Source organism: Terrapene carolina, unplaced genomic scaffold (genome assembly GCF_002925995.2).
Source record: "Terrapene carolina triunguis isolate 2854851 unplaced genomic scaffold, T_m_triunguis-2.0 Scaffold517, whole genome shotgun sequence".
Classification (NCBI taxonomy): Eukaryota; Metazoa; Chordata; order Testudines; family Emydidae; genus Terrapene; species Terrapene triunguis.
Genome location: NW_020664868.1, coordinates 1,978,048 through 1,995,809, shown reverse-complemented (window position 1 = coordinate 1,995,809; position 17,762 = coordinate 1,978,048). Strand labels below are relative to the sequence as shown.

Sequence of the window (17,762 nt, the reverse complement as noted above, 5' to 3'; positions counted from 1 at the left end):
GGGGGGGGGGGGGGGGGGGGGGGGGGGGGGGGGGGGAGGCTGCATGCTCCGGCGGATCAAAGCAAGTTCGATATAACGCGGTTTCACCTATAACAGGGTAAGATTTTTTGGCTCCCGAGGACAGCGTTATATCGAGGTAGAGGTGTATTTAATAATCACAAAAGGAGTTTGGCATGAAAAAGATCTACCCAGTTGTCTTGAGTTTGCTCGTGGAATTTTCACTCCAAATATCAGTCTACTTAAGTTCAATAGCATTCAAACTCTACTATGCGTCAGGCAGAAATATGGAAGATTTAATTTTTCTGGAGAGTAATGACAAAAATTAAGGGTCTCCCTTTGGTCATCTGTAGTCTTTCATTCAAGGATCTCAAAGCCCCCTTTTCACAAATTTCACCCAATGCTCCCAAAACATATCACTCCCAAATCTGCTCTCCTCTGTTGATCCCAATGATCGCTGTCAACTAGATTCCACAGGCTGATGTTTTGTGACAACCACACACACAAAGAACAGGAGTACTTGTGGCACCTTAGAGACTAACAATTTTATTTGAGCATAAGCTTTCGTGGGCTACAGCCCACTTCATCGGATGCATAGAATGGAACATATAAGAAGAGTATATATATATTATACATACAGAGAAAATGCCATACCAGCTCTAAGAGGCTAATTAATTAAGATGACCTGTTATCAGCAGGGGTAAAAAAAACTTTTGTAGTGATAATCAAGACAGTTGACAAGAGGTGTAAGGATAGTTATCATAAGGAAATAGATTCAAGTAGTGTAATGAAAAGAAAAGCTGATTCCAAGAGCAGTCACTAATTTTTTCCCATCATTGACTCAGACACACTAACAAGCCTTCCTATACAATCAACCTAAAGGCAGGTGGCCGCTGAAACTGAATGTAGTGTGGGTACTGGGGGGTGAATTTTTAAAGTTCAAACCCTTGCCCTGTATCAGGCAGTCAGCTCTTGTTTTACCCCTGCTGTTGAGGAGGGGACACGGAAAGGGAAAACTTTCCTCATCCCCAATTTTATCAGGGATAAACACACACACACACACGCACGCCTGGGCAGCTTAGATTTTGTGACAAAAGGCGGAGATGGTTTTTGTTTGTTTGTTTTTTTACTTTAGCGTGGAAGAAAATGGAACCCCCACCCACATCCCAGGCAGGAAATATATTCTCCAGAAAAAAGGGACAGATACAAGTTCCTCCCCTGCCCCCCGACCTCCCAAAAGCCAGCTTGCTAACAGGTGTCCATTTCTCCTCTCTTCAAGCTGGGGAGACTCTCCTTGTTCTTCGGAAATACGGCCGCCCCCAGCTCCAATCAGGCAGGAGACAGTCCGGAGTCAACTCTCCCTTATGAAAAAACGCCCTGTGTTGAACTCAGCATAAAGCAACCAGGCAGCAAACCACTCACCTTCACCATCCTTCTGCTAACGAGCGGGGGGGCAGGAAGAGCCTTCACCCAGAACACAGGAAAACATAATGCCAGGGGGGGGAAAAAGGCTGATAAAAATAAACAATTCCTCCTCCCCCTCCAGAAGAGATTAGATTTCCTCCTTTGCTCTGTTCCTTGGTGGAGAAGGAGGCTGGTGGGTTAGTCGCTAACTCAGCTGCTCCTGACCCCAGCTTGCTTGCATGCATGCCCTCAGTTTCAGCAAGACCCAGATTTCTGACGTTGCTGTGAGGCACCTCCCTCCAAATCCATGGCAATTGGTCTGCACTGGGGATAAGGGAGTGTGTGTGTGGGGGGGGGGGAGCAGCACCACCCACTTCTTGGCAAGGGAGCTGCTACATTGGGAGTAGAGGACAGAGAAACACAATCCCAGCTGCTCCTTCCCTGCTAGACCTCAGGGGTTGTGTGTGTTCCGACTGACGAGAGAGGAGGTGGAGGAGGTAATATCTTTTATTAGACCAACTTTCGGGATTTAATAGCGCACCCATCACCACAGTAGCTGGTGTAACAAGTCAGTCAAGACCAGCCCCTCAAGCCACCTTTTCAACCCAAAGACACCCACCCCAAGTGACAGCCCTGCCGGCTGCTGCTAACAGAGCAGCAATATTCAGATTTCCCTCAGGATGGAAGTGCTGGACAAAGGGCAGTGGTGCCCTGCCTTTTTTCATTTGCAAACCCTTCAAAAAAAAATGGCAAAGGGAGATGCGGACCCCTTTGGAAATCTATTGTCTGTATAGATCGTTGAATTCTGTTCAGTCAGTTTCTAGTCTAAGCCTTTTGCAGACCCCTTTAACAGAGTCCATGGACCGCCCCAAGTAGGGTGACCAGATGTCCCGATTTTATAGGGACAGTCCCGATATTTGGGGCTTTTTCTTATATAGGCGCCTATTTCCCCCCACCCCCATCCCAATTTTTCAAACTTGCCATCTGGTCACCCTAGCCCCAAGGGCTGTGACCACAGGTTGAGAATCACGGCCGCACAAACAAAAAGTGGGAAGACTTAGATGCGACCTGATCCTCCACCTCACCCCCACCCCAAATCCCTCTGATAGCAGATCTCCCCAGTTACCTCTAGTTTTCCTACCTAACAAGATTTTATTAAAACAAGCCGCAATTGTTTATTGTTTAACCCACCTCACCCCTTCGTCCAGTCACACCGTTACATGATATGATCTGTGCACACACAGACAGTGTGGAATGGGGTTTTATTAACAGGGTATTTCCTCTAGCTCCTTACCCCCCACACGTTCTCACTTTCCACTGCGGTCCCACCCCCTCTTATCAGATGAAGAAATGGGCAGCTCCCCATAGCAAGACAAATAAAAGTGCCTATTTCTCAGCCCAGGGAGTCTGTTCCCTGCAATCGACACAATGAAACCAGACTTTCCTTCCCTTCATCATCTCGCAGTTACACTTCACTAGGCTGCCAGCAACAGAAACTGAACCTAAGGCAAAAAAAGGCAGAGAGCTAGAGTAGCATTAACTCCTTAGCACAAGGAACCAGCGTGGAAAGGCAGAACAGCTTCCAACACCAACAGCATCCCGCTTAACTGAACGCCACGTCGCCAGCCACCTCTCAAAACTGGAAACTCTCCCTTCGGGTTAACAGAAAACAAAACAAGTCACATTTTATCTCAGGCCTTGACAACCTTCCTACGTGTTCCGGGCATTCATTACCGTCGTTTTACTATGCAATAACCTGACAGGTAGCAATTTAATAGGGTTTTTTTTAAAACCCCCTATCTGGGGCTGAAAGCACATCCAGATCTGGTAGAAATTGGGAAGGTCAGTTGGATTCCCACATCACCCTGTCCGCTGGATTTGGAAGGGCAAGGGTTAACAAGCAAAGACAGCAAGAACTGGAGCAGGAACACGAGAAGATTTGAGCCTGCAGCCAATGAAACAGCAAAGTTTGAAACAAAGCAGCCAGTCAAGTGCTCTAGTCAGTGGATCAGGATCAAAAGAGGGGGAAGGAGGGAGGGAGAGGATAAGGGCAACGCAATGTAGGGCCAGCTTGAAAACACTGAAGGGGAAAATTCCTCCAGGAAAAGCTGGCCAGTTCCCCCCACCAGCCCCACAAGCAGCTGCTCGCCCAACAGCTGTCACTAGTGGGGTATTTCCCTACTCAGTAAATGGACCCCCCCATAACAACTGGTTTACAAAACCAGCCATTCTAAAGGACCTCACCCCCAACCTATGGCACCTCTAGCACTTTTCACCTGATCTCAAAAGACTATCAGCATCAATCATTAAAACCTCATAACACCCACAGAGAGGGATTGTAGATATTTGAGAGAAAGGGAAACCGAGCCACACAACCACGAAGTGGTTTGTCCCTTCCCTACTAGGTATTCATAGATACGACCTTATTTGGTGCCCTAAGGAATCAGAGGATGGTCTGGGAACAGAACCCAGAAACCCGTTTGAATCAGAGCAAGGGGTCTGAGTCAAACTGTCTACCTAGCAGTGTTCCAAACCCTTGCGATTTTATGCATTTTCCCCTCAATGCCCCAGCTCCTGGAGTAGTGAGTGCAAGAATCACAGCTTTCCCCGGGGTGGGAGGGAAGAGAACAACCAAGCAACCCTCATGGTTAAGGAGAAAAGCTTGAAAAACCTGATCTCAACACCAGAAAGCAAAGAAAATTTACTTGGCTTGATTATTATATTTAAGTCAGACACATGATATTTGAACGCATGGGGGATTGGCAGTACTGCTACAGCAGCCTGGACGACCACACATTAGTACAAGATTATTCCATGGCCAACCCCTTTCCTGTTCGGAATAGCAGACCCCCTGTGCCTCTACTCAGGAGCACACTATCCCTGTTGCAATGACTGCACTTGATTCCATGGATGGCTGTTTATTGTATTTTTAGGTTTGTTTCTTTGAACTTGAGCGGCTGTAAAAGAGACCACTGCCGCCTTGCTCTTTTTATAGCACTTAGAATCCATAGATCTCAGGGTGCTTTACAAAGGAGTAAAGTACCATCATCTTCATTTTATAGATGGGGAAACTGAGGCACAGAAAGGGGAAGTGACTTGCCCAAGGACACCCAGCAGGCCAGTGGCACAGCCATGAACAGAACCCATGTCTCCTGGGTCCCAGTCCAATGCGCGATCCAGTAGGCAACACTACCCCCCAGGACCCCAAAACCAGCCAGTTTCGCCATGGAGCTTGGTTTGGAAACCTCTGCATGAGAGCACACTCCTTTCTTTCCTCAGTGGGTTAAAGTCTCCCTTGGATTTGTCTACACTTACAAGTTTTGCTGGCATAGCTGTTGGTTAGGTGTGCGGTCCTTTGCTGATAAAGTCATGCAGGCAACGGCCTTAGTGTAGACACAGTTATACCGGCATAAAAGTCCTCTTGCCAGCATAAACGGCATCTACACTAGGAGGGTTTGCTGATATAGCTAAGTGTAAACAAGGCCTTAATGAAGCTCTACACAGATTTTAGCTTATGATCTTAAAATAAGAAAAAGATGGAACCCAAGGTTAAGATGCTTAAATGATAAAACCTAGGCCAGATGACCAACAGGGTGATTTAAACCACCTCCAAAACCAGGAAATTTAGAGTCCATATTTAATAAACTTGCCTAACACTTGGCCTTAGATCGATCTAAGAGACAACTGCAGCTACGTGAATAGCATAGCTGAAGTCGACGTACTTAGATCTACTTACTGCAGTGTCTTCAGTGTGGTAAGTCAACAGCTGACGCTCTCCCGCTTACGCTCCTCGTTCTGGCAGAGTACCGGAGTCGACGGGAGAGCGCTCAGCGGTCGATTTATCTTGTCTATACTAGACGTGATAAATCGACCCACGCTGGATTGATCGCTGCCCACCAATCTGGGTAGCGTAGACAAGCCTTAAATGGCCAATCCTATGAGGTGGTGAGTACCCTCTGTTTCCAATTGACTTGGGGGGAAGGGGAGGCTGAAACTGCTTGCGTCCTTGCCAGCTCTGGCTCCAAGCCTACATGCAAGGCTTCCAATGTCAAAATGTTTCAATGTTATGAGGTCTGTGTCCATATTCAGGTTGTTGTTTTTTTTAAATGTTTGAGCTAACAGGAAATGCCGCTGGATTGGCCCAATTAACTGGTGTATCCTGTAAACAAAACCTGGACAATTCTTTAGCACCGCAAATTCATTGTGTCCATCTGTGCAAGCCATCCATGTAGCGAAAAACATTTGAGAGAATCACGGCAATATACGGGAGTTTAAGCTTTCAATTCCCCACCCTCCCTCAAATGCATCAGAAAGTCCAGAAGGGGGCGGGGGGGGGGCATGGCAGCATTGAGGTCTTATCAGCACAAAATGAACTCTAAGGAAATCCTGAACAGCAAACACAGCAGGACTGTTTCTGTACAAATGTGGGGGGGAAAAGTCTTATTCAGTGGTGCTCCAGTCTCATCTCAACAACCAAAATGCCACGTTTTTAAAGCAGCTTAAAAATCAGACAACTGCATTTGATAAACTGAAAATAAAGCGTACTTTGAATACTGGACAACATCCAAAACGTGTAGCTTACAAGGCCAGGACCTTTTTATGTTATAAAAATGAGAAATTTGTTTTGTTTTTGTTTAAGTAGGGAACACGTATTTGGGCACATTAATCATCCGTCACGATTTGCAAGTTGACAGGTCCCTTCCCATTTGTGCTAATTTTCCTCTTATTTATTTTCTCTCGTCATATATTTTGATCCATCAATAGTCACACCACCTCTGGACTGTTTAACTGTTACTTGGAAGCACTCCCAGAATCACACTGGAAAGATGGAGGAGAATCCAAGAAAAATCACTTTCAAATGAAAACCAAACCGCCCGCTCTTCAAGAGGGGAGGGGAAACCCCCACTATGAGCCAGTCTAGTCCGGCACTACTTGTTGAGCCTGAGAGACTTAAATACCAGGGACATTTGAACAGATTATCTTTGCGATAGCATCTCCTGGCAGGATGAGGTGTAAGGAAGATGTGCTTATGCTCTAGCAGTCTCCGAATACTCCAAGGGCTGGTCTACACTAGGGGGGGGAATCGATCTAAGATACGCAACTTCAGCTACACGAATAGCGTAGCTGAAGTCGAAGTATCTTAGATCGAATTACCTGGGGTCCACACAGCGCGGGATCGACGGCCACGGCTCCCCCGTCGACTGCGCTACCGCCACTCGCTCTGGTGGAGTTCTGGAGTCGACGGTGAGCGCGTTTGGGGATCGATATATCGCATCTTAACGAGACGCGATATATCAATCCCGGATAAATCGATTGCTACCCGCCGATACGGCGGGTAGTGAAGACGTACCCCAAGAACGAACGTGTATTTCGGGAAGGATGCTGGCACTATACAAGCAGGGATCTAGAAGGGGCAGGCAACCAAGGGGACATAGATCCCTTTCATTACAAAATCAAATGCAGCAAGGATCAGCAGGGACTGGAAGTTGTTGCAATCTAATGGCTGTTCATAGGCAGACATGAAGGAAACAGGTGGGTTTGGGCCTATTTCTTAGACGACAGGTGTCCATGTCCATAAGGGTACGTACGCTGCAGCTGGGAGCCGTCATTCCCAGCTCAGGTAGACGTACACACTACTCAAGAGAAGCACGAAAAGTAACAGGATGGCCACAGAGGCACAGGTTAGCCACCCAAGTACAACCTCTTCCAAGATCCAACGTACATACCTGGGCAGCTAGCCCAAAGCCAATGACCCTTCTGCTGGCGCTCTCAGGAGAAAGACACATAAGCTGAAAGGCACAGGGAGGATGACAACCTGCGTTCAGCACTTAAGTATGCTGGTGCGTGTAAGGGAGGGACACTTGCATGACCACGGCCCCTGCTGTACCTCCACCGGCTGTGTTTAGGAACTGAGGTCTGCAATCTGCAGGGCTGTCACTAAGTTGATTTAAAATATAGCGCCGTACAGAGTCAAATTCATTCTTCACGACCCTCTGAGGTGTTTGTGAACAGTCTCAAACGACAGACACAAAAATAAAGACATGCAAGCGGCAGAACTGTACAGTAGGAATAGGATTTCTTGTTTTCAGGATTCAGTCATACCCCAAAAGGAACAGAAAGGACAGAGGGAGAGTGCGTCACTAGAACTGCATTGTGGATAAAGCTGACCACTTTTTACAAGGCAATTATTCAGAGCCGCTGCCTTCAGCTAAACATGCTGATAACTTTAAGAGCCTGACAGTACATCCATCAGAACACTAGATTTTCATTGAAATGCACCACACCAGGGCAGGGGCACACAACCCCCCAGGAAGCAGGTGGGGTTGAGAATACATCACATCGTTTGTTGTCTTCCCTTACCAAAAAAGGTTTTTATATTTATATGCATTTTTATCTCTCTCTCTCAGGCTACCACTAAAAGAAATACAAGATGACACGAATGCAAGCTTGCAACGTATCTCAGCTTGCGATGGGTTTAGTGAGGTACAAGGTACATCACTCCTTTGCCCGTCTGGAAAGTTAGTTCTCTATTATGTCCGTACAACAATTCCCAATCTCCAGTTTACAAGGCTTCAAAAGCTGCGATAAATACAAACATTCCCTACAACTGCTCTTTCTGGTTGACCATAGCAAACAAAACCAAAACCCGCAACCCATCCAGCATCCATAGTGAAGTCTAGTAAAAACCCACTAATGAATTCACAGAAAGATAAAAGTACATCAAGGGAAATACTTGGATCCCAAAGATCTTAAAGATCGATGAACTTAGTTTAAAAAAAAAAAAAAAACCCAACAGCAAAGTCCTAGATTTGTCAGTGATCCTAAAGTGTTCTGAAGACAGTCCCAGGGACAGTCCACAATATTTCTGCTCTTCATCACCTCATTAGATGACCCTTACCATTTATTTATTATTAGGTATCATGGTAGCACCTAGAGGCCCCAACTGAGGGCTTAACTCTGCTGTGAAGACAACTTGGGTTATAACTAGTGTTGCCCCTAACTCAACACCATCCACACACACAAGCCCTTTAGCTGAACGCAGTGTTGTTTTTAATTCCAGTTGGCTGGCCCCTCAGGAGACAGAGACTAAACCACTCTGCAGTGTGGAGGCAGGCTAACTCCACTCAAGTGCTGCTAACCATAGGCGCTGACTTCATGGGTGCTCCGGGGCTGGAGCATCCACGAGGAAAAATTAGTGGGTGCTCTGCACCCACTGGCAGCCAAGCTCCCCCCGCCCCCTCCTCACCTCCTCCTCCCCTGAGCGCGCCGCATCCCCGCTCCTCCGCCTACCTCCCAGCGCTTCCCGCCCGACCACCGCCAAACAGCTGTTTGGGGGGCGTTAGCACGCTCCGGGAGGGAGGGGAAAGCAGGAACATGGCACGCTCAGGGAAGGAAGCCGGGAAAAGGCGGGGCTGGGGCAGGGATTTGGGAAAGGAGTAGGAATAAGGCAGGGAGGGGGCAGAGACTTTGGGGAAGGGGTTAGAATGGGGGCAGGGGCGGGGCCAGGGGCAGAGGTGGGGGGGGTCGAGCACCCACGGGAAAGAGGGGAAGTCGGCACCTATGCTCAGGGCCGCCGAGAGTGGGTTTGGGCCCCAGTGAAAAAAATTTTTTGGGCCCCCCAGCAAGGGCGGACTGGCTAAACAGGACCAATGAGAGGGGGGGAAGCTGGGCCCCCTTCCGGACCGCGGGGCCCTGGTAATTTGTACCGGCTTTCCCTCCCCACCCCCGTCGGCCCTGCCTATGCTGCTAACCCTCCAATGCCTTTCCACAATTCCCCCGTGTGCCCAGAAAAGACAGACAAGTTCAACGGGAAAGAAACGGAGCGTCTCTGCTAATTGCAACCCAGAGAACCATCGGAGGTGTCCCCAGAAGTCTTCGTGCCACGCACAGGTGAGTGCAGCATCAGGCAGGATTATAGAGTGCAGCTGCTTTCACTGGAGCTAGGCTAACTTGAGTAAAGGGCTAGGAAGACTTGCCACGTTGTGCTATGCTGCATAGACAGTGAGGCTGAGTCTACGCTGCAATCACAGGGTGTGCCTGCGGCTCCGCACACGTCCCCGAGCTCACTTGAATTTCGTTAGCTCGCGCACCGGAGCAGTGAGGCTGAGGCAGCGCAGGCTGTGCAAATCCGCCCCCAACGCCGGGTAATTACTCTGCATGGCCTTCAGCATGGGCTGGCCTCCTGTCGCCGCAGTACCCCGAGCTAGCTCAGTACATCTACAGGAGCTGCAAATCACACCCCATGCCAGCAGTGTAGACACACCCTGAGAGAGAGTTCCCGAAGAACTTACCGTCTTAACAAGGGGCGGGAGAGGAAACAGCGGCACAGAGGGAACGTGTCTTACCCATGCCCAGGGAGAGAACTGACTATTGACTACTCCAGGGGTTCTCAAACTGGGGGTCGGGACCCCTCAGGAGGTCATGAGGTGATTACATGGGGGGTCGCGAGCTGTCAACCTCCACCCCAAACCCCGCTTGCCTCCAGCATTTATAATGGTGTTAAATATATTAAGAAGTGTGTTTAATTGATATGGGGCGGGTCGCACTCATAGGCTTGCTGTGTGAAAGGGGTCTCCAGTAAAAAAGTTTGAGACCTACTGCACTAAGCCATGCTGGCAATGGTTTTATACATTATTAATCAGACTCCACTTTACTCTCACCCCACTAACGATGCGTTTTGCAAATCAGAACTAGGTATGTCAGTCCAAAGAGAAGGCAGATATTCTAAAGATTCCATTCTTTCTGTGCTGCAATATGGCACGTCTACACGAACACTGCTGTCGGTAAAACTGGTTTTTCCACACCCCCGACTGACAGAAGCACCGGTGTGGACAGCGCTATATTGGCACGAGACGCTCTCCTGCTGACATAGCTACCGCCGCTCGCTGAGGGTGGTTGAATTGTGCCGATGGGAGAGCTCTCCCCCGTCGGCACGGAGCGGCTACACGGGAGACCTTACAGTGGCGCAGATGCAGTAGTACAACTGTGCCGCTGTCTGATCTCTAGCGTAGACACAGCCTTAGTCTTGGGACCACAATTTATTTAACGACCGAAATATCATTTGGCCTCAGCCTGGGGTTGCTAATAAGGCATGTTATCTCAGACTCTCTGCTCCTCACATCCAAAGCTCTGTGGTCTTGATTTTTTTTTTTTTTTAATATGATCCTTTGCTAAAGTCTTTCCTACCCAGTGGAATGTGTTTGCTTTCGAATCGCGGAGATTGATAACTGACTAGTCTGCTTCTTAGTCAGTCTGCATATCGGCTGGTAAATTCTAGCCTGAACTTTAGCTGGTTTTGTAAAACTGGTGTTTAAACCAACACTGGAGGCCCTCATTAGAGTCAAAGCCCCAATCCACTGTTCCCACCCTGGCCTTCAATTACATCCATCAACAAATCTTTGAGTTGTGAGGGCCATGGACACCTCCAGGGAGGACACTTCCAGCAGCAACGTGTCCCTTAGCATCACAATGGTTCAGTACTCACTGGAAGTAGCGTTGGCAATTCAGTAGAAGCCTGGTATTTCTTTGGGTCTCTCCCATCCCAGGACTGTCCACACCCACCCCGGCTAAGATCCACAGACAGATAAACATGGGAACAAAGAGATGGAAGCTGGGCTAGGAACTCCAAGAACAAGAACCTGCGCTCCTGTTGTGCCATGATACACCAAGGAAACCCACCATCACAGAAGCTTCTGTGAGGACGGGGCATTCAGATGTCGTAGATACGAGGTGTCCATGAGTGTGGGCTAGTGGCTAAAGCAATTAGGTAGCAATTGTCCCAAAGGGTGCACAGTGGAGACCTCCCTCTTCCCCCCCTCCGCACCAGAGCCTCCTGCACAACGCGGCAGGCGTGGGGAGGGAGGCACTGATTGGTGGGGCTGCCGGCGGGCAGGAGGCACTGCAGGTTGGAGTGGGGGGAGCTGCTGACATATTACTGTAGCTCTTTGGCAATGTACATTGGTAAATTCTGGGTAGGGTGACCAGATGTCCCGATTTTATAGGGACAGGCCCGATTGTTGGGTCTTTTTCTTATATAGGCTCCTATTACCCCCCCATCCCCTGTCCCGATTTTTCACACTTGCTGTCTGGTCACCCTAATTCTGGCTCCTTCTCCTGCTCAGGCCGGCCGCCCCTGGTTTAAGTGATCCTCCCAGATAATTTCACAAACTGATATCCCCGAGCAGGAAGTGAGAGAAGGGGGCGCAGGTAGTCACAAGCATTTTTACCACCCTGCTGCTCAAAGCAGATCTACGCAACACTGTGGCAGTACTGCCCTGGGCAATTCACTTCACCTCTTTGCCTTCAATTTCCCTTCTGTAAAATTGCTTTGGGTAAATATTTAGATTAGGGAAGCAACCAAAGGCTGCAATTGGGAGGAAGATAATACTCCCCTCCCCCCATCTCTAAGGGGGCTAGTGAGGTTTCACGTTTGGGAAGGGCTTTGAGAGCCTTTGATGGAAGGTGCTACCTAGGCACGAGGGCATTACTGAAGCGGGGGCAGAAGTAAAATGCTAACCAGTTTGACATAAATGTTAGGCTCGAACATCAAGCGGCCAATGAGGGCGAGCGTGTTTGCCTGCCCAAGAAGTTCTCCAGTAGTGGGGATGACAGACCAGCGTTCAGGAATCCTTTTAACCCTCTCACTGCCACACACAGTCCCTGACCGCGAGCTCACAACAGGCCACGCACCATCTAACTCACATGGACGCTCCCCAGGCTGCCAGCGGAGGTTGGGCAATCCCCTGAGGTTGCTCTACGGGTCCCTACACAGCCACGATGTCCCACAGGAGGATACAACCCTGACTGAAGAGGTCATCGGTATCGCGCGAGGAGACATCAATGCCATTGTTCGTGCCCCAAGAGCGCTGGGAATATGCTTGCACAGAACTTTTCTGCACAAGAGTCTGCTGATTTCGACAAGCTGGAGCCTGTAGCAAGTTTCCAAAGACGCATGCCGACCTGGGGATGTATCAGCAGCCAGAAACAGCAATCGAACCCCCTCCAGACAAATCTAAAGGGAAAATGACTTCAGGAGGTTTTAAAAAAAAAATAAACAAACAGGACAACAAATTAGTTTAGGCTCAGTACTTGGCCTCCTTTGACATGGGGAGGAAGTGAACGTCGTGTGGCATATGGCCAAATGGGCAGGGCATCAGGAGTTTCCAGGTTCCTATCTCAGCTCTGTTCCTGACTTGTTGCAACACTTCCTCTGTGCCTCAGTTTCCCCCCTCTGAAAAATGTAGCGCTGCCTTACCTACGCCAAGTCCTAGTTATACTGAAGCATGGTCTATACCGCCCAGTTTCATCAGCGTAGCTATGTCAGAGAGGGGGGATTTTACTGACACAGCTAAAATAAATAAATAAATAAATGGAGATATCCCATCTCCTAGAACTGGAAGGGACCTTGAAAGGTCATCGAGTCCAGCCCCCTGCCTTCACTAGCAGGACCAAGTACTGATTTTGCCCCAGAGCCCTAAGTGGCCCCCTCAAGGATTGAACTCCCAACCCTGGGTTTAGCAGGCCAATGCTCAAACCACTGAGCTATCCCTCCCCCCGCTATCCCTACCAGCTATGCTGGTAAAAGCCCTAGGGTGGATACAGTTATATCAGCATCAAAGTGTTTATACCGGTAGAGCTTCTGCCAGTTCCCCGAACCAACGTAAGCCGTATAGGCACTTTCACACGGATGTAACTGCATCCGCACTAGAGGATTTTGCCAGTATAAGAATACCTAGTGTAGAACAGGCTTGAGAAGGGCATTGCGAAAGACTGGATAGCTATCTGCATGCACTTTCAGATCCTCAGACGAAAGGGAAAATATTTTAAAGAGCTACATAAAATGCTAAGCTTCGTTAGTCTCATTTGCTCTGACAAACCACACACTGACAGTAAAGAGCAACGCTGTACTGTGCGGCATTGTAACAGTTAGCACCGGGGCTTATTAAGTGAGAGCTTGTTTTGGGGTCATCTAGCAATGTGCACGGATTTCACTATCCTGTTGCTTTCTAGACTGCTAGTTTTCCCTGGGGGCAAAGATCACCTACACAGCCTCCTGCTCTGCTAAATAACTAAGCTTCTTGCTGACTCTCTCAGAAAACACACGAGCCCCTTCCTGGAGTGCTTTGCATTAATGTACAGTTAGAGTTCCCCCAAGTGATCAGCGCTGAGGCAATCCGCTGCAGCTGTCTGAATTGGTGGACTGTGTACACAGACAGGAACTGGTTGGGTCTTCCTGAACTTATAGGCTTCCAGAGAATGAGAAAAAAAATCACATTTCTTGTTGTGAATCCCCAGTAAAATACTGTCAGCGAAGAGCCTGTATAAAGCTCACTCCGCTCCACAGCACAGCTCCGATTCTCACACTCCTGGAGCCAGGGAGTGTGTGCTGCTCCCTCCTCTATAAAACAGCTCTGGGGAGTAAAGGATTTCACAAGCGACTCACATGCAGATCAAGGACATCGCTTCTGTGTGGGAAACCTGTTCTTATGCAAGCCCCGCCTCTTTTCAAGTCACTCAACAAAAACGGGGAGGTACGCAAAACCAGAGAAACCCAGAAGTAGAAACCTGCCATTAAGTCATCACCCTCAATTAAGGCTGAAGAATGAGTAAGCAAATCAGCTGGGCCTTTTGGAGCGTGTAGCAGACACGTTTGGATAGAAAAAGCCTTTCTTCTTGATTTAGGGCTAGTCTACACTAGACGCTAGCACCAGTACAGCCGCTCCGCTCTAGCATGTCTGGTGAAGATGCTCTATGCTGACAAGAGAGCTCTCCCATCTGCATAATAAATCCACCTCCTCGAGAGGCGGTAGCTGTGTCAGCAGGAGAAGCTCTCCAGCTGACATAGTGCTGTCCACACTGGCATTTAGTTTGGTGTAACTTACGTTTACTCCTGGGGGAATTTTGCGCCACTGTGCGTGCGCTGAATTCATGTCCCCCGGAGATTTCTTTGCTTCCCCGCAGAAAAATGACTTTCTGACAGGGAAGCTGCAGGAGCAGTCATGCACCCCTCCCTAGCAGTGCAGGTACATCATTTCAGGCACCTGGAGCAGCTGGCGGAGAGGTAAATCGCTGTGGGGCTGGGGACACCCCAGCCAGCGGCGCCTACCCTGAGCCGGGATCAGCTGCTAATCCCGGCTGGGCTGGAGGCAGGAAAGGACAGGACTTTCTCTTCCCCTGCAAGAAGTGGCTGGGGCTGTGTCAGACCCACCCTCAGAAACCTCCCCCAGCTGCAGGAAGCTCAGCCGCCTCCCCTGCTTCCAGCCCCCCATTACTCCTTAGCTGTGGGGGGAGGGGTCACTGTATGGGCAGCTGCTCCCCCATCCACCCAACCCCCGTGCATTCAGACCTCCCATACCCAGACACCCCTGCCAAGCTTCACCTGGTACATCCAGAACCTTCCTAGTCCTCCCTACCCAAACCCCACCCCACTGAACCTCAATCCCTACATCTGGAGCCGCCCTGCACCACCACCCTGCACCCAAACCACCTCCCACTGAGCTCCCTGCACTCAAACCCCCACCCTGATGCCCCACCCCTGTACCACCCTGAGCCCCCACATCCAGACCCCCATGCCACTGACCGCCAACTAGCTTCACCCACCCCCACTCCACCAAGCCCCATTCCCCCAGCACCCAGAGCCCCCACACCCCTCCTCTGAGCCCCAACAACCTTCACTTGGAAGCCCTTGCAGAGTCCCATTGCCCTTGCACCTGGAACCCCCCAATGAGCGTCTGTGCATCCAGATCCCCCCCCACACCTAGATCCCCCACTGAGTGCCTGCACCCAGATAGTCCCATACAGAATCCTCTCACCCCACCCCTGGATCCCCCCACCCCCACAGCCCCTCCACACTTAGATCCTGCCTGGTTGAGCCTACCTTCCCCACACCTGGCACAGAGCAGCATGGCCCCAGGGTGTTTCTGGGGAAGGCCTTGTGTTACGTCAGGGTCAGGTGCAGCCTCACCACTGAGGCTATGTCCTGGGGATTGGGGTGGGGTGTGTGTGCAGGGTGATCTCCCATTGTCGTGCAGCCAGTGGCCTGTGCTCCCCACTGCCCCCACTGAAGCCTCTGCATTTATTTATTGACAAACAGTGTGTGCAGAATTTTTAATTTTTTGGCGCAGAACGCCCTCGGGAGCATACGTTGCACAGGGGGCTGGTTTATTCACACTCCTGAGTGATGCAAGTTATACCAAAGTACGTGGCAGCGTAGACCTGGCCTTAGACTTCACCTTTCCTCATTTACATCTAACCACACGCCTACACTCTGGCTGTGGTTGTCATAGGATCACTCAACATTTAAACAGTGCTGGTAGAGACAAAGGACTTCAAGTGCCAATTCCTGGTTCTACCACTGACTCACTGTGTGACCTCAGCCAAGTCATCTGACTTCCGGGCTTTTGTTTCCTGTTGTATAAAACAGGATGAATACAGCTCTAACTCAAAAGGCCATTATTTGTAATAAACTTTGAGATCCTTAGATAAACACGCTAGAAACAGTCAGTATCAACTATCCAAAAAGTGTGTGATATTTGGGAAAAAAGGATTGGAGACCTTCGTGTCCGGTTACTGCATCAGAAGAACAACTTTCCTACAGCACTTTAGGATCAGGAGTAATATTTTAACTCTAGAATAGGTATATCTCCAAATATTCTATCTCCTAGAACTGGAAGGGACCTTGAAAGGTCATTGAGTCCAGTCCCCTGCCTCCACAGTATTGGTCCCTGACAGATTTTGCCTCAGATCCCTAAATGACCCCCTCAAGGATTGAACTCACAACCCTGGGTTTAGCAGGCCAATGCTCAAACCACTGAGCTATCCCTCCCCCCTTATGCATGATATCTAACTCGAGAGATACCATGCACAGAGAAGGGACTACCAAACTCAAAAAGAAGAAGTAACTCACTTTGTGCAGTAACTATGGTTCTTCGAGATGTGCATCTTTATGGGTACTCCACTTCAGGTGTGCACACCCCTCTCGAGCCCTTGATTGGAGATTTGTCCATTCTCAATGCTCACTCAGACTGTGCACATGTCCTATGCCTCCTCATGCTGGACATCAAGAATATAAAGGGATGTGCAGGCGAACTGCCCTCAGTTCCTTCTCCCCCACAACGTCCCATAGAGAACAACGTAAAGCAGGTGGGGGAGGAGCGCAGGTAGTAGAGCCCGCATAGGAGGACACAACTCAAAGAGCTATAGTTCCTGCACAAGGGGAGTAGCATCCCTATGGGTAACCCACTTCAGGTGATTTCCAAGCAATTTCCCCAGAGGGAGCTTCGGAACGGAGTCCAGACCTGAAGATAGAACTGCTGTACCAAGTGCCGCATCGGATCTGACAGCATGGATCAAGGTGTAGTGTTTCAAAACGTGTACGTACTGAAGCCTGTGTAGCAGCCCTACATCTCAGACCCTGGTATGTTCTTAAGCAATGCTGTGGAGGTCACTGCTGATCTAGTGGAATGTGCTGCTATCTTCTGGGGAGGGATGGGGGTGAATGGCTGCAGCCTTGTAACAAGTGACAATACACCAGATCTCCATCTCTGTAGACTCTGAGCAGAGATTGTGGACACCTTGGATCTATCCACAAGGGAGATGAACAGCTTGGATGACTTTCAAAATTGCTTGGTCCTACCAAGTAGAAGGCCAGCACCCTTCTACCATCCAGGGTATGAGAACAGGTCTCGTGCAGAGAGTTAAGCAACTTTGGGGGGAAAACATTGGTAGATTAACGGATTGGTGAAGGTAGAACTCCGAAAGAACCTTAGTTAAGAATTTAGGGTGTGGATATGAAGAGACCTTATCCTTGAAGGATACCATAATACGGTAGTAATCTGGAGATTGAGGTCTCGGTACCAAGAGATGCTCAGTACCCATGAAGAACAGGGATTCTGGCTCGGCCCTTGTGTATCTGAACTCCTGCAGTATCGAGTAGGGAAATTGGTACCAACGGGTTAGTCGAGAACACGGTAGCTGAAGCCGACAGTACCATTGATGGTGGGCCTACTGATTTAGGTGTCGATGGAGTCTGGCACCATTGCTTGCTCAGGGCAGAGCAGGTAGGTGCCAAAGGCAGGACTGAGCCATCTGGTACCAGACTGGGTGCTCATACTTGCTGTCCTAAACCCCGAAGTCCTGTCGGAGCCAGGTCTCTCCCTCGAGCTCAGGGCTTTCGGGCTCTACCAGCACCTTTAATTCAATAGTAGTGAGCCAAGAGGTTGCAGCTCCAGAGACCATAGATCTTGCAGTGGCCCTGGGCTTTTTCAGAGCAGGCTCCCTGAGAGAGAGAGACTGTGCTCCTCTTTTTGGAAGTCTTCTCTGAAGCCTCCAACAACCTCCCTTTTTCTTAAGAGAAGCCTGTG

The 17,762-nt window shown here is 49.4% G+C and overlaps 1 protein-coding gene across 2 annotated transcripts in view; it reads right to left on the bottom strand.

The window, feature by feature from the left end:
* Window positions 1-17,762, bottom strand: part of PAK4 (p21 (RAC1) activated kinase 4) — a 95,699-nt gene that overhangs the window by 52,767 nt on the left and 25,170 nt on the right. Inside the window, exon 1 of one of the 2 annotated variants that reach the window (XM_026658839.2) lies at window positions 1,420-1,601. The exons of the other annotated variant lie outside the window; for it this stretch is intronic. The gene's annotated coding sequence lies outside the window, so the exon portion shown is untranslated. Of the gene's footprint in view, window positions 1-1,419; window positions 1,602-17,762 lie in introns of those variants that run through there. 2 annotated transcript variants of the gene reach the window in all.